We start from the raw sequence: 22,753 nt of genomic DNA, 5'->3' as shown, positions 1-22,753 counted from the left end.
TTCACATTTGATATCATTATTTAGTGTACGCATCAACTTATATATTGAATCATGTAACATTCGCTATTATTAGCTATTTGAACAAGTACTAAAATTGAATAGAGCGTGGCGGAGATGTTTAGTTACCCACAACAAAGTTTGATTACAGTATTTCTATAATTTTAATCGAATATAAGGTACCAGAATTATTCAGTAGTGACATGTTAGGCGTGACGCTAACCACGAGAGCAACAATTTTGGCTGGATCTTCGAATACAAATGGCCAATACTGCTTGTTCGCGACGAACGCGACCCGATCTATAAAACGAGCGAAGAAGAGGAGAAGAAAGGATGATGCAATCGCATGCACACATAGCATATGTAGTGCAGTGTAAGTGTAGCTTTTAGTTTTTTCCTTCTTTCAGTTTGTGATAACATCGAGAAATTAATGGTGTGTTTTAGCCGCTGAAATTTCCCTGCTGGTTCTGCTGTGTGCCGCTGAAGGTTGCATCTAAAACTAATTTTTTGGGTATTTATTTTTTTGGGCAGCATTTGCACGACGTCACCCGTTGTGCAGTCGGCTCCCCAGACTACAATTGCCAACATGCACGCAAAAAAAAGTCTCATAGAAAGCTTCTTTCTATTCAGAGAATTTTTTCTTTGCACGAAACCAAGGATTATTCAATCAGACTTGCAAAATGTGCATGAACTCATAGCCTCTTAGTTCGTGCAATTATTGTGATGCGAACTACATTTCAAGTTCGTTTCTGTGAAAAAGTATTCTACGAAGAAATGTTTTGGAATGAATAATTTCTTTCCGTGTATGAAAAGAAACGAAATGAAAGCAATGAATACTGGGACATCGGGTGATATGTTTGTACATGATGTTCTCGAATTATAAACATCGTGTTTGTTTTCACATGTTTATGTTTGTGTATCAATGTTCGTGTTTGGGATAGACATTCAACACTAGCGAAAATCATGTTCGAATTCAAACAAAATCATGGAATTTTCACATCGCGTGGACATGTGTAAGTGTTTTTCGGAAGACTGATGATGAGTTTTGGTAGGAGTACTAAGAATTTTATACTAAAAGGTAAATTCAACGGGGTCGATTAGAAGATCAATCAATGAACAGTTTTGCGATTGGACCCATGAACTTGCGCTTAGTAAGAAAACGTGAATGTTTTAAGGTATTGATAACAAAAATTAAATTTTGGGCGAGACGAAGTTTGCCGGGTCAGCTAGTCTCTTATAAACGGGAATGAACTCTTTCACTTCACGGAGTTTATTTTCACACGCAACTGTCCGTGACCATGATGATAGACACAAAAAGATTAAGTGAAGTGTGAGTGACGTGAAAGCGTATGTGGCAGTGATGTTCGTGATCAGGCCCAATGTCAGTGAAAACAAAATGAACGAATAACACTAAGAGTTTATGCCAATAGAATGTGCTGTATTGAGTTCTTATGAAAAATACATGTGCAAGCTGCAGTGAAGTCGCATCAAAATAATGTACGATGTAAGGTAATTTTCGGCCGATACCCATCATTCTCCAGACCGAGGTGTATAACAATGATATTAATTGTCCTACGGAATTTTGCCCTGCGAAAATGTGGTGTCGATTTTTGGCATTTGACGTTCCATCTTCATTCGCGAGTTCATCTGCTCATCCTTCGCGACTCACATGCACATTATCCTTCGGTGAGACAGACAGACACCCACTCACCGTTTCCTTTTTCGCCTGGTGAGCGAAAAGTTTCCGCGAGCGGAAAATTTTTCCTTCTCTTCTCTTGTGCCTTCTCACCCCGAGCCAGTGAATACCAGCAAATCAGCAAGGACCCAGTTCGGTTCGATTTCCCACCCGACGACGGCAGCAGCAGTTTTTCGCACACACCAGCTAGGAGTGTTGTCTCTCCGTGGAGTGGCAGACATTCTTCACGGGGTTCCAGCCTCAGTTTCGTCCAGCCAGTCAATCAGTCAGTCAGTTAGTCAGCGAGCGGTCAGCGCGGATAGTACCCGATAGTGTTCACACCGAGAGAAAGTCCTTTTGAGATTTTACAAGTTGATTTCCGCTCGTTTGGAATCAATTTTCGCTGGAAAAATTGTGTTTTGCGAACGGCGAAATGGGTGATCCGGGAAATTTGTGGCACCAACTGAGCTCACAACGAAAATGTTGAAACTGGAGGCAGCAGCGTTCGTTCGGGGGAACTCGGAACCGATATGCTAGCAGACGTTGATTGTGTGAAGAATTGGTAATTTCCAGCACTCCGTTTGTTCTCCCCCTCCCCCGCGCTGTTAGTTTTCGTTTGACTCCCTTCTGGGTGTATGGTTTTCCCTCGGACCCGCCAACAGTCGCCTTCTTGGAACAATTTCGTGTGTGAATCCGTGAACGTTTTATGTCCTTTCGACTAGCGACGCACTCAGGCACTCAGTGTGGGGCTCAACCATGATGCATGTGTTCGGAAGAGAGTGAGTGATTCACACGAAGGATTGCACCGGGAGAGAACTGTTTGTGAACCGTCTGCGTGCGTGTTTGTGTGTATGTAACTGGAAAACTCTGTGTGATTTTCCTCGCGAATCGGGTTCGGAGATTTCAGTCGAGCAACTCTCGCGTTTCATGAAGTTTCGCCTGTTTTTGGGCAGCTCTTCGCCGTGTCTGCTGCAACCACTATTACTACTGGTGCTGGTGTGTGACACTGTTTAGGGCGGTTCCGCAGACGGGTATCCTGGCTCTGCTCTGTTGCAGAAGTGTTTTTGCCACTTTTCCGGATCAAAGCGGTGGAAGCGCAGTCTGGAGTGAACCGCAATCCGTGCCGGAAATGGCCAGTGCTGTCGAGCGTTTGTAGATTCTTGTGGTTTCCGTGCAGGTACAATTCGGGACAGTTTCGAAAGTTCGAAAGTGGACCGCAGTGAAGCAGCGAAAATCTCCGCGTGCCGCGTATGTGTTGGTGGAGTTTTCCCTGGGAAACGAAGCTCTGTTCGTTGGGGTTTTTTGTCCGAAATAAGGGTGGTTTGATCTCGTGTCCTAGCCCTAACTAGTTGCGTTGGGAAGGAGTTGCTGCTAAGAATGTGTAATTCCTGAGAATAAATCTGTCATGGTTCAGTGCAGAAATCCTGAACCTTTGCCAGGTCAAAATTGCTGGCCTTTGACGCAGCCCCGAAAATATCGATAAAAGATTGTGTGTGGACCAGAGTCGGAGCGAGATAGAACTCGTGTGGGTATTAGAGCGAGAACCGTCGCGGCTGAGTGTTTGCGTGTGTGTGAATGCAACAGAACACATCGGCGCGAGAGCGAGAACAAGGACTGCTAATGCGAGGAAGGACGATCGCTCGGATTTAGGCTGCGGAGAAACGCAGGATATTTGACAGAATAACAGGCTACAGGGAAGGAAGTGTGCAAATTTGATTTTCTGTCTCACTCTCCTGTCTTCGCCCCATTTCTCACTCACCCGCAGAGCACCGAAAAACCCGCAATCCGTTTCGATTTGTTTTCGTCGTCCCTGTGCCCTACTGGAAGAGTGCTAGGGAAAACACCACCCACCACCCACTTGGCGCTGTTCGCTGTTCGTGTGTATCGCTACATGTGAAGTGCTCGTGCGAAAATAGTGCGGTCCTTCGGCGAAAACGGCTCGAAACTCGAAAGCCAAACAATGAGCAAAGGCATGTTGAGCGACTGCTGAAAATTACACAACGCGTGGAAACGTGTGCTCGATAACGACAGCGGAAGCAAAAAAGATCGCTTTTATCTCTCTGTAACAAGCGAGAAAATTCCCGTTAACAGAAGAAGAAAAGTATCCTGCTGTTTTTGTGCTCGGAAGCGCCTGGAAGAATAACAATAGTGTGCAAGAACGAAGTGACTTCATACACAGTGTTTGAGATATTTCCCGTTCAGGACGACTGCTAGAATTGTAGAAAGTCGACTTTTTGCGAAGCGAAAATTACGCTGCAAGTGTGAAATGCTGTGAAAAACTGATTTAACAAGGCAAAGCGATCTCTTGAGCCAAAAAAAAAAAGAGGAAAGCTCGAGTTGTGGTGTTATTTTTTTACTTTCGTATCGTGTGAACGTGGTGAACTTCAAAGCGTTTTTCCGTCGTCGACAGAGGCTCTAACAAATTCAACAAAGTGTAGTGCTGTGCTGTGTGTGTGCGTGTGTGAAAAACACGGTGTGCCCTTTCAGCCGATGGAAGCAAAACAACACAGGCCAAAACCTAAATAGAGATACACACACAAACACCCGTATATATATATATATACACTTAGGGCGCGCGCGTGTATAAAAATACATTTGGAGTGGCTGAGCGTGAAAATTATCGTGTTACATTTTCGGGGCTAAATTTTGCTCCTCTCAATTCCGCGAGCTGCTGCCGAAAGGAATCAACGGAAAACAAGGTGGGTCCGCTGCTGTTTTGAGCACTCCTGCACTAGCGTAATTTTTTTTTCGTTCGATCTTGTGTTGCTCCTTTGGCGCGTTTCCCACCCAGAAGGGGGGCGTAAAGGTGGAGGAAAATTTTCGCGTGCACTGGAGGAATCTTTTGTTGTTGTACCTCGCGGAAAGTACTCACTTTTGGAAAGATCAATTATTTATTCTGCGTTGATATTTGAGTTCATTCAGTTTTGCGAATGGTATGGAAACACTTCAATTTTCATTAATTCAACGGGCCAACAGAAAACGAATTACGAGTGTCGATTGTGGTTATGCACATAATGCCTTCAATTTGAAGGGTTGTGTTATGGAATACAAAGTATGTTTATGGTATGTTGTTATATGTCCACTTTACAATTTCATCGAAAGACGTTCCTTGCGTCTTATTCAAATGAACCTAACTTCGATATAACGTACATTTTACTTTTAAAATTGTACGTTGTATCGAATTGTACGTTATATCGAAGAATAATAAAGAACTCCGAAAGGTAGCTTATATTACTTTTTTATGCTGCTGTTTGAGTAATGTTAATGAATAAATTCAACTAGAAGACGAAGTCAACCTTTCTCATGATATTTCCCTTCGTACTGTTGATTAAAGTTTGATTTATTTAGAATCCGGAATCACTAAACAGTTGTATTTCGGGATTGGTTGGTAGGTACAAAACAAGCTTTAGTATCAAAATACAGATACTTTATTGTTCTTTCAGAAAAAAACTATATTCTAAAATTATTTCTTTGGACTTTGAAAAAGTTTACGTTATATCGAGGTTTTATGTTTTTTATGTGATAAATAAAAGTAATACAACTTTTAGAGTGATACCTCACGTACTCAGTTCACTAATTAAAAACTGACTTCTTTTATTCACTCTCATTCAATATACATTTACAGTATAGTCGTTTTCATGTCAGGGGTATTCAACATTTACTCAACCTTTACTGGTACACCACAGTTTTCACCGCTTTAGTTATTTGCACATAATTCAAAGTGATATTTACAGATTCACACTATCACCTGTACAATGCTTTTTATAGAATTCAAATCCCTATAATATTCTGAAAGATAATAGTCATTTTCCAATAACACAAGACTTTTCTTGAGTTGTTTTCATTTCAACTATAATCTAAAATCTGATTAAATATTCGAAGGAAATAATAATTTCTCTAGAATTTCACATATTTTTTCAGTGGTTTCGATTTTATTCTCTACTAGCTAACCCGGCAAACTTCGTCCCGCCCATTTACTTGATTAATTCTCGAGTAATGCAGAAATTTGTGTTTTATTTGTATGGCAGCCACCCCTAAAAGAGGGGGGAGGGGTATCTAACCACCATAGAAACATTCATTGCACCCTAAAGTTTCCATATGCCTAATTTGGTTTAATTTGCTTGATTAATTCTCGGGTAATGCAAAAATTTGTGTTTCATTTGTACGGCAGCCCCCTCTAAGAAAGGGGGAAGGAGTATCTTATCACCATAGAAACATTTATTGCATCCTAAAACCTCCACATGCCAAATTTGGTTTCATTTGCTTGATTAATTCTCGAGTAATGCAGAAATTTGTGTTTCATTTGTCTGGCAGCCCCCCCTTTGAGTGGGGGAAGGACTGTCTAACCATCATAGAAACATTTATTGCACCCTAAAACTTTCACAGGCCAACTTTGGTTTCGTTTGCTTGGTTAATTTCCGAGTAATGCAGAAATTTGTGTTTCATTTGTATGGCAGCCCCCTCTAAGAGAGGGGGAAGGAGTATCTTATCACCATAGAAACATTTATTGCATCCTAAAACCTCTGCATGCCAAATTTGGTTTCATTTGCTTGATTAATTCTCGAGTAATGTAGAAATTTGTGTTTCATTTGTATGGCAGCCCCCCCTTTGAGTGGGGGAAGGACTGTGTAACCATAATAGAAACATTTATTGCACCCTAAAACTTTCACATGCCAACTTAGGTTTCGTTTGATTGATTAATTTCCGAGTAATGCAAAAAATTGTGTTTCATTTGTATGGCAGCCCCCTCTAAGAGAGGGGGAAGGAGTATCTTAACACCATAGAAACATTTATTGCATCCTAAAACCTCTACATGCCAAATTTGGTTTCATTTGCTTGATTAATTCTCGAGTAATGCAGAAATTTGTGTTTCATTTGTATGGCAGCCCCCCTTAGAGAAGGGGGAGGGGTCTCAAAATATCACGAAAACCTTCCCCGGCCCCAAAAACTCCTACATACCAATTTTCATGTCGATCGGTTCAGTAGTTTCCGAGTCTATAAGAATCAGACAGACAGACAGACATCACTCCATTTATATATATATATATATATATATATATATATATATATATATATATATATATATATATATATATATATATATATAGATAGATAGATAGATAGATGAACGCGTCAAGGCTATAATACGATCGGTGGTTAGTGAATTTTCAACATTTGATTCAGCCACAAATCTCTCCTTGGCCGGAAATCCTCGGAAGGAATCATTTTCTTCATCATCTTCTTTTTCATCATCAGTCGGAGACCTCGCTCGTTTTCGGTTTCTAGTTTTTTGATTGACAACAACTCGCCTAGCAATCCGCTCTTAGTTGTTGGCTGTGAGCTGTCACCTTTATGTCTCCAAGGTTGATCTGAAAAACATTAGAAGAAATCTTTTTTAGTAACTTTCCTCGCACCCACGCGCAGTAACATGAGGGTTGTGATGTTTATACCACAGATCGTCTTCAATTTTCAATTTATCCAATGGATCTATCTGATTGAATTGGATATTACCTCTCTTTGCAGAGCTACCAATTATTCCCGGTGATTGTTCCAAATAATTTCTGTGTGCCTCTTTGGGTTCATTAATTTAAGAATCATTTTAGGTTTAAATGAGAGTTTCCTCTCTGACGGAAAGCGATCATCCCCTGTCAAGCAAGTATTTCTATATGTAATTAAAAATAAATTAATCTGGTCCTCCAGGTCAAGTTTCCTCACTTCATGTTCTAATAAAGACTTTTTTAATACTTCCTTCACAATCCGTACTGATCTCTCAACTTGCCCATTGCTAGATTGTAAGGTGAACTTTTCATCACCTTGATACCCTGTTTTTCTAAAAAAACTCACAAAACTTCAAGAGTTAAATGGAGGGCCACCATCTGTAACTATCACGTCTGGTGAACCAAATCTTGCAAACAATTCAACAAACTTCTTCAAAACTTTCTTGATGTCCGTGCCATGTTGCATCCACATCACCTCAATCCATTTAGAAAAACTGTCAACAATTAACAAGAAACTTTCAAAAAAGAAAAAAATCTGCATGTATTCTGCTAAAAGGTCTCGTAGTAGGTATCCATGAAGGAGAGATTTTTGTTTGTGGAACTATCGCCATTTTTTTTACACATATCGCATGATGCAATATAGTGTTCTATGTCTGCAATAAACCCCATACCTTTTTTCGAGTTATCATTTCGTTTTTTGATACGTTGTGAAACACTCAATCCGATAGTGATAACAAACTTTGAAAAAATGCTAACCTTAGACACTCAATCTAAGCGAATGTCGCTATATCTTGAATTTCTGACCCTGGAAAGCCCATCTGCTTTACTTGGTTTCCAGACCATTCCTTCAATTTTGTTCAATCCTTCTACTAATTTTGACTTGTCAATGAAAGTTTATGTGAGTGGTATTTCCAGTGATCTCCGCCAAATAGTCATGCCTGCAATTTTCTTGTCAAGGTATAAACATATTGACTCAACCAAAATTTTTTTTACTGATGGATCTAGTCTTAATGGTTCCACAGGTTTTGGGGTATTTAATATTAACTTCTCCATATTCCGTAAGCTTAGTTTACCCTGTTCGGTGTTTGTTGCGGAATTGGCTGCAATATACACTGCATTACAACATATTCAGACCTTGTCCCCTGAACATTTTTACATTTTTTCTGATAGTCTCAGCTCTTTAGAGGCACTTCGTTCGGTAAGGTCTAGATATTCTTCGTATTTCTTGTCTGGAATCCAACATCTTTTAAGTGTTTTGATAAGTAGATCATTTAATATAACTTTTGTATGGATTCCCTCTCATTGTTCGATACCAGGAAATGAAAAAGCTGATCTTCTTGCTAAGAAGGGCGCTACGGAAGGACTGTTATTTCATAGGCCAATTACTTTTGATGAATATCTCCATTTTCCTCGTGAACGTGCACTTCAATGTTGGCAGACAAGTTGGAATGGTAGTGATAAAGGTCGGTGGCTGTATTCTATCATTCCTAAAGTTTCCCTCAAACCATGGTTCAAAGGATATAATTATTCTCGTGATTTCTTTCGAGTAGTGTGCAGACTCATGTCTAATCATTATTCCTCGAATGCACATCTTTTTCGAATTAACATCAGTGATAGTAACCTATGTATTTGTGGTACAGGTTACCACGATATTGATCACATTGTATGGTATTGCTCTGAATTTCAAAATAAAAGGTTATCTTTAATAGAAAATTTTCGCAAAAAGGGAATGCCACTCAATGTATCGATCCGTGACGTTCTGGCTACTCGTAATCTCGATGCAATTATGTTGATTTATTACTTCCTCAACTCCATACACTTTCAAGTATGAGTATGTGTGTATTTTTCTTTTATTTTTGATTATCGTTTACTTCTCCAACTTTTTTGTTTTTTGTTATGAATATTTTTATTATTTATCAATAATATATGGTTATTAACGTTTTCATTTTTCTTCGACTATTTTCCTCAGAACTCAAAAATACTCAGATGCACGCAATTGCTCGCAATCTTCAAGGAGGTGGTTTTCTCTATAAAAAATCCTCAAGAAGAAGTCTTAAATAATATTTCATAATGAATTGTTTTATAATTATTTATATTGTTCTATTTCTTGAAAAAATCATAGGGTTTTTATGCCTTTATGAGAAAGAACATTTGCATAGTTCTACTCACAGAGGCTTTTCCCTATACATAAACACGGCTCATTGATGCTTAACGTTGCTGAGCCAGTTGAAAATAAATTAAATTAAAAAAAAAAAAAAACCCCATTCCAATATATGGAACGACGTGCCAATTGCTGCATTTTGACAATCCCTACATGATTAGCATGTAGAAGTTTTAAAATGTGATTATGCATTGATAAAGGAATTACCACTCTATCTTGATATAGTAAACAGTTGTCTACTATTTCCAAATCATGCTGATTGGAGAATACATTTTTAAACTGTTTCTCTATTTTCTCAGGCCAATCCTTTTGCAAGAAGGCAATAACCCTCTGCAGAAAAACATCCTTTGATGTTTCCTTAGCTACTGTCATACAATCGATTGGAAAATCATGACCAAAATTGATGTTATTTATCAACACAGGATCAAACTTTTCTGGTACCTGTTGGTCTAAAGGAAATCGCGAACAAAAATCCGCGTTCCCCATTTTTGATGATGGCCTGTATCTTATTTCAAAGTCATAAATGGATAGTTCCAAAACAAACCTCTGAAGGCGTGTCACTAATACAGATTTTTTTCCTAGTTTACCAAAAATACCCACTAAAGGTTTATGATCTGTATATACTGAAAATTTTTTGACCAAATAGATACTTATGAAATTTTTTTTATTGTGCACACTAAGGCTAACTCCGGGTATGATCTTTGAGCTATATTCATAGAAAATTAAGTGAATGCTATTGGTCTCTCTATTCCATGAGCTATAACGCCTCCTATTTCGTAACTAGACGCATCCGAAACAATCACAATCGGTTTCTTTGGATCATAGTACTCTAACAAATTTGCCTTCAGAAGCTCCGATTTACTATCGCTAAAAGCCTTAAGGTGGAAACAGAATGCCGCGTTGTGCGTTGCTTCTCATCGGCTGTCATTGCTTGCGTTTTGTACTAAAACATTCGCCCGACGCAGTCTGTTGATTTGCAGTCACAATCTAGCATTCGCGTCACCAGTTTTCATGTAAACAAAAACAAAATAAAATTCGTATGAAAATCTTGTTCTTGTTGAGTTCACGGATCAGTTGAATGTTTTTATAAACAACACATTGACATATCCGCGCTGGCGGCATTGAGCTTCGTTTACTAGTTCAGGGAAGCGTGAAAGAATAGCTGATTTTCAGTCGGAATGAACACGTTTTCAAAATTAAAATTATGAATGAAGATCAGCTTTTCCATATCAAACTAGTATTCTATTCAAATGAAAAACATTTTTGTTTGCAGGTGGTACAAAAGTCTCATACGAAAATTGTTAATGAATAAAACTCTATATCATGATGCAAAAAGCAATGTTGGAATTGTTTAGCCATATGGTTGAATGAAAGTCAGAAACACGTGTTTCAAGTAATCAAATAACATGATGTGAAAATTTTCATTCAAAATTTAGAATTTAAAAACCGGCTTCGTATCTTCTACTCTGATAGAGATTACACTAACGAGTTTGGGTATCAAATTATTGCCCTAATTTTAAGTTGCCACCAGACGTCGACACCATGCCACTGTCATCGCGAATTCGGCGCAAGCAGTTTAGAACAAATGTTAGCGTTTAGTACAACGATGCTAATGACGCAACGCATTATTGTGTTCGATTAAATGGAAACACACATATTTAAAATGAAGTGTCAACGAACAATTGTCGCAACGCGACGCATAATGCGGCATTCTGGTCCCACCTTTATCACAATTTTCATTCCACAAAAATTTAACATATTTTTCTTCAATAAACTGTACAAGTGATATAGTTTAGATGATAAATTTGGAATGAAGCGACTGTAATAATTGATGAGGCCCAGAAATGATTTCAATTCTGTAGTATTCGTCGGTACCTTGGCCCCCTGAATTGTAGATAACTTGCCAGGACATGGAAGTAGACCTTTTTCAGTCAGAATATGACCTAAGTATGGTAAAGTAGACACAAAAAATTTACCCTCGTTCCAGTTTATCTTGATATTAGCCTTCACTAACTTATCCAGTACTGTATATAACCGTCTTCGACATTCTTCAAAATCCTCACCAGCAATGAGTACATCATCCAAATAGCAGAAGACTCCATCTATCTGCCCCAAAACTTGCTCCATTACCTGCTGGAAAATAGCCGCACTTGATGACGCCCCTTGAGGTAACCAGTTATACGTGAATAATCCTTTGGTTGTATTAATTAAAACAATTTTCCTCGACTTTTCGGATAAGGAAAGTTGTGTATATGCACCCTCAAGGGCTACAGAACAAAATAGCTTGCAACCTGCAAGATTAGCAAATAAATCCTGCGCCACAGGTAAGGGAAAGCTGTTTGGAAGGATCAATTTATTTATTGACACCTTGCAATCAATAACTAATGTAATTTCATTATTTTTTTTTTATTACTACAACAACCCGAGACGCCCACTCACTGGTTTTAATAGGAGTAATGACATTTTCTTTTTCGAGTTTATCTAAATAAGCAATTACTCTGTCTCTCAAACGGTAAGGTCCATCATAAGCACGTTTGAAAATGGGCGTGTTTTCTCGCAATATTAATTCCGCTTTATAACCAATATTTGGCGTGATAAAATCTTTAGTGAATAAATTAGAAAATTTTTGTTTTGTATCAGAAACAACTGTCTCTACACTGGTCTGTAAACTCAAGTTATTAACGTTTTCTGGTTCAGAAAAATAACTTCTCCAGTCCGAGTAAAAAACATCTAACCATTGTCTGCCTATAAGAGGAATAAAATCGTTTTCGCAATCTATCACAATCAATTTTAAAAACTTTTCAACCCCTCTAAATTTTACAAGCTCTCCAACCATTCCCTCAATGACCAATTTTGAACCATTAATTACTACCAACTTTTGGTTACAATGAATAAGCGGCTTGTTCAATAGTTGCAATATTGCATTGTTTCCACGATCGTATCCGTTCCTACTTCTTCTATTACAAAATGTTTTATTCCTTCTGTTCATAATGTGCTGTTCGTTCCGAGATTTTATGAAGCCCAAACGGTTTTTTATCGGGCCCCGAATAGTAGCCACTTGACCCAGATGATTGGTTTCGCTAATTAATTTTGATCTACTAGCTGCTAATTCCCATGTGTACATAATCTTTTCCACTGAAGTAACCGTGATATTTTACTCTTCTAGCAATCGTCTCTGAAGATTTTTATCGAACACATCCATAGTATACCGATCACATAAGGCCATTTCTTTGAATTCACCAAACCGACATTCCTCAGCCAACAATTTCACAGCCAGAATAAAGTCCTCTAAACTTTCATTTGGCTGTTGTACTCTGCTATGGAATCTGAAACGCTGCATAGAACTTGACTCGGATTTATCATATCTCGATTTCAGCTTCGTCACTATTTCTTCATATGTAAGTCGGTTCAAATCCACACCAGGGTACAGTAGTTTAAGCTCATCGAAGACTTGTTGACCACTATGGTAAATGAATTGAGCTTTTTTGTCTTCCCTTGGAGTCTTACTGACTTGAAAATAAAATTGTAACCGCTCAACCCAGTTACAGAATGAGGTACCAAAAACATATGGGTCAATGGTCGATGGTCATATTTGATGCCATTGCTTATGATAGCCTATACACAAAACTCAGGATATTAAAAAAAAAGGAAAATAAAAAACAATATATGTATATCCACGACCACGACCACGATACGAGAAAAAAAATAAACAAAATTCGCTTACCAAATTTTTGTCTTTCCCACCAAATTGAGCTTTCTCACCAATTTAAGCCTTTTCGCCAAATTCGGTTTTCTCAGAGCTTTCTCACGGCACTTTCATTGCTATCACCGCCAGTGAGTGAACTTTTCCGTTGTCCTTTTGTGTACACTGATGAAGGGCTAAAAGAACACAACAAAAGACACAATTAACATAATAACCAAACAAAAGAAGGATCAAACACAATAAATGAAACAGATTGAAACAAAAAAAAAAATATATATCTTTCTATATGTGTTTTCACCTCTCCTTTAATGATTTTTTTTGACGTAGGATTACGTCTTTCGGGAACATATTGGGGTACAAATTGAAAATCGAAAATCGGGCACATCGTGAAAATTGTCCAATTTCAAACACTTATTGCTCAGTCATTTCATGATGGATTGATTAAATTTTTGCTTCAATCGATTTCGGCACTCCATAACAATTTTTTATATTGAGGAAAATAATATATGTCATGAAACTAACTATCGAACAATTGAAAAATCTCAACCCCTATCCTAAAATAAATACCCACTTCTGATTGGTCGAAATTGACGACACATGCGGCTGGTCCCTAACAGAGACATCAACACCAAGCAGCCCGGGGGAAATTGGCATTGCAAATACATGAAAGTAGGGGGAGCTTTTGTTCCTACCAAAATGTATTCCCTAACAGAGACATCAAAACCAAGCTGCTTGGAAGAAATCAGCATTGTAAATACATGAAAGTAGGGGGAGCTTTCGCTCCCACCGAAATGTGTTCTCTAACAGAGACATCAAAACCAAGCTGCCTGGGGGAAATCGGCATTGCAAATATATGCAAGTCGGGGGTATTTTTGTATTGCAAGTAAGGTGAGTGATGCGATTAATTCTAGCAAATAAAATTTAAATTTGAAACTTTAATGTTGGTTGCTTCCAGAAGGTTCATATCAATGACCGATCGGGTATTGTGAAAAATTTAGCTCAAGTGTAAGTGTAAAATTGTATATGGTAGCAGTTGTGTTAACAATGATTTGATATATGAAACGATTTATTTCAATTTTCATAAATAAAAACCAAGGTGTGTTCCCGCTCGAGAACGGGTCGTTCGGTTTAAGCTGTCTGTTTTGTTGTGTTCATTTTCACCCAAGGAAAGTTTATACGGCGAGAAAAGTTAGAAAAGTGAAGAAATATTAGAAAAAGTGATTTCCCATATGTAAAGCATAGTAGTATTGTAGAGTATTAGGTGTTGTTAGTCCAATTAAAAATCGCATTGGGTTGAATAAACACTCAGAAAGTAAAAATTATAAGAGAAAATTATCTTTTCTATTCCAAATATGTTTTTTCTGTATTGAAGAAACATGTTTTTACTGATGAGAAAAATTGATAATTGTGCTCGGTACTGGTAATTATCTTATATTACATTGGTGAGTATCTCGCATCTCGTCTAGGATCACAGAGAGCGGTTTTCATCATATCTCGTTCCACTTCGGTATCCTTTATCTGACACGCACCATCCAAAGACTGTTTACCATCCTTCTGTCATCATCACTCGATAAACACTGGTGGAGTGAACAAACAATACCCAACAACCAAACAAAACGGTCCTTTTCAAGGCCACCAAATCATTATCATAGAGTTTAACTATATAATTCTTCAAACATATTCAAAATCATCGGATAGCCTAACGGAATCCTACGTCAACTATGCGGTCGTGTCTTGGAAACAACCCTCCTGTGACTTTTTTTTTACATATTACATTCAGCTTTACAAACTGAAAACGCTTAAAGAGAACACTACTTTTAGTGTTCTGTTCAACAGTTACCCACAATTAAGTTTTTCACTAAAAAAAAACTTTCGTCAATAGGATTTAACAAAACTTTTCCCTGGCCACGAGGCCACTTTTATGTTCTTTATGTGATAAATAAAAGTAACACAACTTTTAGAGTGACACCTCACGTGCTCAGTTCACTTATTAAAAACTGACTTCTTTTATTCACTCTCATTCAATATATTTACACTTACAGTATAGTCGTTTTCATGTCAAGGGTATTCAGCATTTACTCAGCCTTTACAGGTACACCACACGAGGTAAAATGTATGTTATATCGAGTGACGTTATATCGAGGGTACGTTATATCGAAATTCCCCCGTACTTATCTTCGATGCCTAAATGACTACTAATTAAACCCGACAAAAAATAGACAAAACAAGGTGCAACATCGAGATATCTTAGTGATTTCGGGAAAGCTGTAAATCTGTTTCTAGTGATGCACCGTGCCTCTCTAATTTTTAATCGAGTGTATGTGAACTGTATTATCACCCTACATTTACAGAATGTTGTTTCATTTGCCAATTTTTGTTTTTTTGTCCATGTGAAACGAATGATGATTTCATTTTCAATTCGTTTATTTTTACAGGCTCAGTTACATAAGTTTAAAGGAGCCGAATTCTTGAGTATGTACTGGGTGACGGGTGTATTTCCTGGGATGCTCCGTCACCCAGATGTGGGTGACACTTTTCTCGTTCAATTTGAATAGGAATTTTAAACGGAATTTGACAGAATAGGCACATAAATGTAAATATGGGATTTGCAGAATAATCAAAAAATCAAAAAACATAAAAAATATAATTTTTATACTATACTTTCAAACGGTTTTATTAAGCATGGCCTATTGTAAGCATATTTGCATGTTTATCTGTAGGGTTGTCCCATATCAATAGAAAGTTAACCTCCTTCCTGTTGACCGATTGAACTGAAATTTGGAACACGCCTCTATCTCTGCTGTCGTTGTAAAACTGCGCATTCCATGATCTTGAAAATCCAAGTTGGCGCCCGCTACAAAATGGCGGACTACATATTCAATCAAAATCCCATTAATATGGGTTTCAAACGAAAGAACTTGACTACTAGAACATAGTTGTTTATGACAATGAAAATCTAAAATGGCGATATGGGTTTTTTTTCAATCAAGTGAAAAAGGCTTGACTAGTAGAACACATTAGATCAGGGGTTCTCAAACTGTTTTGGGCAAGAGACCCCTTTCCCAGGATTAAGTCATACCTTAGACCCCCAAATTTCCATGGAAATCATATCTTTAGTTTTTTTTCTTACTGAGTAGGGTAAATGATCTTGGTTTGTCCAGTCGAAAATATGATCATGGTTTGCCCACTTTTTTGAATGCTCTAATTCAGCGCTCCTGTGTCAAATAAGGCCTTCGAATGTTTCGAAACATATAAATGAAATTGCCTTTTACATGATTTGTAGTAGTTTGATAATATATTTTTACGAAATCACATGTTTTAAAAGATTATAAAATACACCTTCTATTTATGTCAATGCGCCCCTCATTCGAGCTAACTTTTAATCGATCACCAGATGATTATTTGGCACACATTCAGACCTTTTCTGGATTACAACACTTATAAATATTGTAAACATCATGCTTGCTCACCATTTGTATCGGATTTACATAGCTAAACCATTAAATTAACGCATTTTGATGAACTCAATTCTGATCATGAGTTGTCCAATTCAATAATGTTGTTTTGTCCACATGATTTCTATGGCAACCGCTTGGCGCGCTGCAGTTTGTTTATGTTTGTTTATGGTGTGCTTCGCGCATAGCAGAAGTATGGGTTTTCTGTGTTGATTGTGTTGAGGTGAACACTTCTAAAATGCCCAAGAAAAGGCAATATTCTGAAGAAAGCCTAATGAATGAATCAATATGATGACAGTAAACTCAAGCAATGATAAATGCAACATCTAATTGTGAATTCGAATGTTTTCATTCAAAAATGGAGATTTCTAAAACCGGACAAACCATGATAATTTTTTTGGGCAAACCATTATCAGAGGTGGTCAAACCATGATCATAATTCTTCTTTAAGGCAAATCGTTAAAAAACATAAAAATTTGAATAACCTTATATAGTAGTATTAGCAACGAGAGACTTGGGGCTTTTCAACAAACCCAAACTCGTATCGATTATGTGTGATTTTCATGAAGAAAAATCGATTTGCATTTACTAGTTGCGTAAAAACACCCCAAATTGGACAAACCAAGATCATTTACCCTAATTGGAAAAATTGCAGGTGGTTAAATGAAAAAACTTGACATTATTTTCTCACGGAGGCGATCCGGCGTAGTGGTGACATCCGCACCTCTCACGCAAAAGGTCACGAGTTCAATTCACATCCCGACATTCATCAAAAAAATGGAACTATTGTGACTAACCAGCGTTGAAAGTCACTATACTGAAAAAAAATTCTCATCATATTCAATAAAATAAATAGAGATAAAATTTAGTAAATATCAAGTTTAATAAATAATTATCAATACAAACCACTCACGAACACAGCTGCATTTTTTCATCAATGTCACTGACAACTGACGAGCCACGTTAGTCACATCCTACTGACAAAAATGTTGGTCAAATGGTGACTGACGAAGTACGATGCAACAATTTGCCAGTTACTGAGCTTCGTCAATACGTTTCGACCGACCAAGTAGGCGGTAAAATTGTCAGCATCGAATTGATGATTGTCGGAGACTGCATTTTATTCTCATCGAGCAAAGGTTCGATTTTCGTTCCGGTTGTTGTTCCTGGTATTTACTGAAGCAAATACTATGTCGAACACACGATAACGATTCAGGTAGCCCAACGTAAACAAATGCACCCTGGGAAACGTGTAAACTTCCATTACATCAAGTGATATAGTATTTCCCGTCTTGAGGATGATGTGGTACTGACTTGCAACATGCTTTGGTCGTCAACACACTCTGACAAACTATTTGGTATCGAAGAGTGAGGAATTTGTTTTGTCGGTTTATATTTTGTTGCACGTCGTTTGGTGGTAATGTTGCAATGGTCGTCATAGTAGCCCAAATATATGCAGGGACAATGACAAATTGCAGCTCTGCTCACGAATCATAAAACCATTCAAATCGCAAATCAATCTATCCACAACTACCAAAATATCAGAATACGGTTCAATAAAACAATTTTGTTAGGCCATGCACATAGGTGACCAAACATTTATTCTTAATTAAATTATTTTTCAATCACTATATTCTAGTTCACTTCATTTAGCTATGTAAATACCTTGTAATTTCTTGAATCAAATTAGAAGTTGAGTACATTATCATTCAAGCTCCAACGTATTTCAAAACGCATATGAACTTGCAACCTAAGGGCAAGCTTGTTATACAGTAAAATATCAGGAGCATGTTTCGACATGAATTTGATGATGACTTCCTGTTAGGGATCGCATTATCGTGCCAAAATTTCAGTAACCGGTTATTCGGTAATGAAAATTGAAATTACCGGTGAAAAAATACTTTGAAATAAACCATTTTCTTGAAGAAGCGATTTTTATTGATAATAATTAGTTTACAAGAAAACATTTTCAAGCTTTTGCTACTAAGTAGCTACTTTGCTACTACTTAGGGACACAAATAATTTTAATTTTTCTGATCGTTTTCTGATCTTAATCGGATCTCATGAACGAAATTTCCAGGAGAGATAAACGCATGTTCATAGTTCAATGATGTTGGGCGTACAGTACGAAAAGCATCGAATACCATTGTCATGTATTTGCCTCTGATGCCCTCTTCTTCTTCTTCTTCAATGGCACTAACGTTCCTAGAGGAACTTCGCCGTCTCAACGTAGTATTACTTGCGTCATTTTTATTAGTACTTAGTTGAGATTTCTATGCCAAATAACACGCCTTGAATGCATTCTGAGTGGCAAGCTCTAGAATACGCGTGATCACAGTGCAAGTCGGAGGAAATTTCTTTGACGAAAAATTCCCCCGACCAGAACGGGAATCGAACCCGAACACCCGGCATGTTAGTTATGACGCTAACCACTCGGCCAAGGGAGCACAAATGATGCCCTGTTAATACCTTTGATTGCTCCAATCGTCGTTCAGGTTTCTCTTGATGCTCAACTATTCTGCAGGTTCTCCATCGTCCAATGGACTTTTTTCCTCTTGTTGTCCTGCTAATGAAGTCTGAAGTCACGAACGATTTCAAATGCCTGCTTGATCAATGCATTCCATGACATTTGATAGAAGACGCCGAAGTCATCATTTATTATGTCACGACTAGGAATGGGCGCTCTTTAGAAGAAGATCAATTTGCTAAACAGCGTATGGATCGATCCACTGATTAAATCGGTACCAAAGAATCGATCTCTGAAAAACCAAATGTATTTTTTACAATTTCTTTAATTACTCTATATGAGAGCCGTCTTTTCTTTAAACATGGAATACAAATTTTATATTTCTATTCAAACATCAAAGACATTTAATTTTGTTACTCATTATGAAGGCAACAAAAAAGCTCAGAAAAATTGCATTTCCCAGAGCATTCATCTTGAAACGTCATGGAATTAATTAAATAAATTAGTTGAAAATTATTACATTATTAAATTCAACAACTGGTATTTGTTCAGAACTCAGCTAGCATGAAATGAAATGAAATCCGTCCGTGCTACACTGAAAAACAAATCTATAAAAAGTTTTTCTAAGATCGAAAAAATCGGAAGAAAAAAATCGTTTTTCGCGATTTTTTCGAGTACAAAGAATCGATCCAAAAAATCGAAATGGAAAAGATCGGTCTTCTATACATCGGTACAAGATCGCCCAAACCTAGTCACGACCACGAGCAGAATGATTATTCATATACGCGAACAAATCTGCCTATACAAAACGTTTATCCTTTCCTTCAGGGCTCCAAGCAGCTGTTTCGAAATTTCTGATGGTTGCTCCGATAGCTCTTCTAACATAAATTGCAATCCGACGTCAGGTTCATAAAGGGTGCAGTTCTTCAGCCATAGCAGTTCAACGGCGATGAGAACTGGTTCGAGGGCTTCATCGCTGTCTTTTCTTCGTCGCTGAAACTTATCTGAAATTTGTCTTCAGATTGAGCAGCTCTGAAGCTGAAGTTCGGAGGTCCTAGAATCAGCGCTGCACTACCAGTTGTGTTTTTTCGATCTTATTTTGATTCTCGAGTAATATTTCGAAGCGGCATAAAGGCAAATATTATTGTAAAAATTAAATTACCGAAATTACCGGTAATTGGGTAATGAAAAATGACCCGGTATTATCGGTAAAACCGGTAACGCTAGAACCGGTTAACAATCCCTACTTCCTGTATATTCGTGTATATGTTTAAAATACAGAAAAATGTTGAACATGCCTGACGGACTCGTACGCTCAAACACATTATTTTGACGAACTTGTTCAGGTTTTTTTACTTGCAGAATTTTTCATCTTGCACTTTTTGTACTTTTATAATTTCATCTTGTGCACACTCATCGTCTTGTAGAGTTTTTATAATATACATCAATAATGTTTTCTACTAAGATATTGTGAATCTTAGGGTTGCCACACATACAGAATATTCTGTATTTTACAGATTTTTCGCCAAATTTCAGATACAGAATTTGTTATTTTTTCAAATTCAAATGTTAAATTAATTACCGTTCATTTTCTCTGTCTACCTTCTTACTAATAAACTTTGTTTTTTTTATCGTTGAGTCATGAAGATATGTAACTTGATTTATAAAAATGTTGAACCATATGAAATGGCACCTCACTTCTCCATTCCAGCTAAAGAAATTTTTGGGACATTTTTTGATAATTCCACTTTCATCAGCGTGTGTTGAGCGAATATTCTCGCTTCCCAATGCCAACAAAACAATGTTCTGATATCGGTTGGCTTCCACAATGATGAACTCTATTTTAAAAGCATAGAATTATTTATCGGCTCAAGGAGGAGCATCAAGGATGAAATTGACGGAAAATTTAAGAAAAGCAAAGTTCAACAAAACCACGTATAAAAATCATACAATTTTTCTATGAGAAAACTTTTTTTATGATTTATTTTGTTGTATTGATATGACTTAAGGGGGTAGTACATTATGAACATCATAAAAAGTATGTGATTTTCACGATTTTTTTCAACAAGAAAATAATTTTTCTAGTGCACTGATTTCAACCAATGATTTTTTTACGTAGTTTTGGATATATTTCCTGTCATCGTACGTAGAATTTTTTCAGAATATTTATTTTTGGACGAAATGGCAATTTTTTTTATGTAAAAAATTACATTTTTGACATTACAAATCGAGTCAAAAACATTCACCAAAATTTTAATTTTCAAAATATCAAGAAAATCCTACGTACGATGACAGGAAATTTAGTGGCGAATCCGGAAAAATCTACTTCATCGAAATCGGATGGACCGTTCCGGAAGTTCTTCCATCATTTTGCCGAATATGGTTTCAAGAAAAGCGTGTTTTAAATTAGAATGAAAATGAACCTTTCAATTTTTTTCGTTATTTTTTTGATACAGATTTTTTATGAAAATTTTACAGGATCAAATGTGGCAACCCTGGTCATTCTTATAACAAGGTGATTCACGTAACACAACTTATGGAGCATCTTAAATATTTCAAATAAGAACTTATGTTATTTTATAGGGGTCGATATTCACACCCCGTCGACCCCCAGAATCAATTTTCGTTTTTTTCGACCCCTGGGAAACCGAAATCGACCCCAGGGGCAATTCCACACCAAAGCTGCTGACCCGATCCTGTACGATTTTTTTGAAACTTGGTGCAAAACTATCTAAATTACAATTTTTATTATTATATGAACAATTTAAATTACGACCGATTTTCTAAAAAGGCAATTAAAATGAATGATCTTTCTTTCAAAAAATTGTAACTCAAAAACCAGATATCTGATTAGACAAAGTTATTGGGAAATCAATAAACCGAAAAATCACATTTTGAATGTACTGTTAAAAAATCATTCTCAAAAACAATGTTAAAATCTTCTATATCTCTTCACTTTCGTATAGTGCCTGAATATCCGAATCGGAACTCGATTAGATAATACTCGAAACATTTCTTCTAATGCTGCGTCTAACACAGGTGCGTCTAAGAAAAAAAAAAATTTGGGGCTATCCGAGTTGCGCAATTATGACCCATTCCATGAGGTTATGCACCAGAGAACCAAATTTCGAATCTGGTGTTAGGAGAAAATTGAATTCTATTACAAATTCATGCAAATTCAATCAGATCGGTTCCAAATTTGTTAAATATGTAACATGGTTTTTCTTTCAAAATGCATTTTATCTCTTTATTTTCATTTCATTTGAATCAAAAATTAATTTCATTTAAATCGAAAATACATACATAACATAAATATAAAACATACAATACATACAACCTACATAGGGGAAATGCGGTCAAATGAACAGGGTTGGTAAAATGAACCGGTGCTCAAATTGCGATAATTCAACTAAAAACCAATCGATGCTTCTTGATTGTCCTATTCTTAGAACATATGAAGCTATACCCTGTTATGAAGACACCCTGTTATGCATGAAACTGTCAAATGTAGGAAAAAAAAATAAAAGAAACAGAAATTTCTCGCACGCGTAGCCATTCCGACGTAATTTTGTGTGCATCGTATTTAAGGAATTTCCCGTGAAAATTAAGCTACACGACCTGATATCTTCGATAAATTATCAGTTTGAACGACTGTTCATTTGATTAGAGCTAAACAGATGTTTTGTTTGATTTCAGCGATTAATTAGCATTCGAAATTATTTTGTTGTTTGGGGCAAAATGAGCCACAACCGGATAAGGACTTACAATGTTATTTTTTCTGGATCTGATATACCTTA

At 37.0% G+C, this 22,753-nt stretch overlaps 2 protein-coding genes across 2 annotated transcripts in view; one reads left to right on the top strand and one right to left on the bottom strand.

The window, feature by feature from the left end:
- Positions 1-1,928: 1,928 nt before the first annotated feature.
- Positions 1,929-22,753, top strand: part of LOC129765026 (glucose transporter type 1) — a 647,147-nt gene continuing 626,322 nt past the window's right edge. The window contains exon 1 of the mRNA XM_055764813.1: positions 1,929-4,371. The gene's annotated coding sequence lies outside the window, so the exon portion shown is untranslated. The remainder of the gene's footprint in view (positions 4,372-22,753) is intronic.
- LOC129765027 (uncharacterized) overlaps positions 6,921-22,753 on the bottom strand; it is a 254,261-nt gene continuing 238,428 nt past the window's right edge. The window contains exons 8-9 of the transcript XR_008741331.1: positions 13,056-13,210; positions 6,921-7,041 (exon numbers count right to left, since the gene is read on the bottom strand). The gene's annotated coding sequence lies outside the window, so the exon portion shown is untranslated. The remainder of the gene's footprint in view (positions 7,042-13,055; positions 13,211-22,753) is intronic.

The sequence above is a fragment of the Toxorhynchites rutilus genome, chromosome 2 (genome assembly GCF_029784135.1).
Source record: "Toxorhynchites rutilus septentrionalis strain SRP chromosome 2, ASM2978413v1, whole genome shotgun sequence".
NCBI lineage: Eukaryota > Metazoa > Arthropoda > Insecta > Diptera > Culicidae > Toxorhynchites > Toxorhynchites rutilus.
Note: the sequence above shows the minus strand (reverse complement) of the source record. Positions and strands in the feature narration are given on the sequence as shown.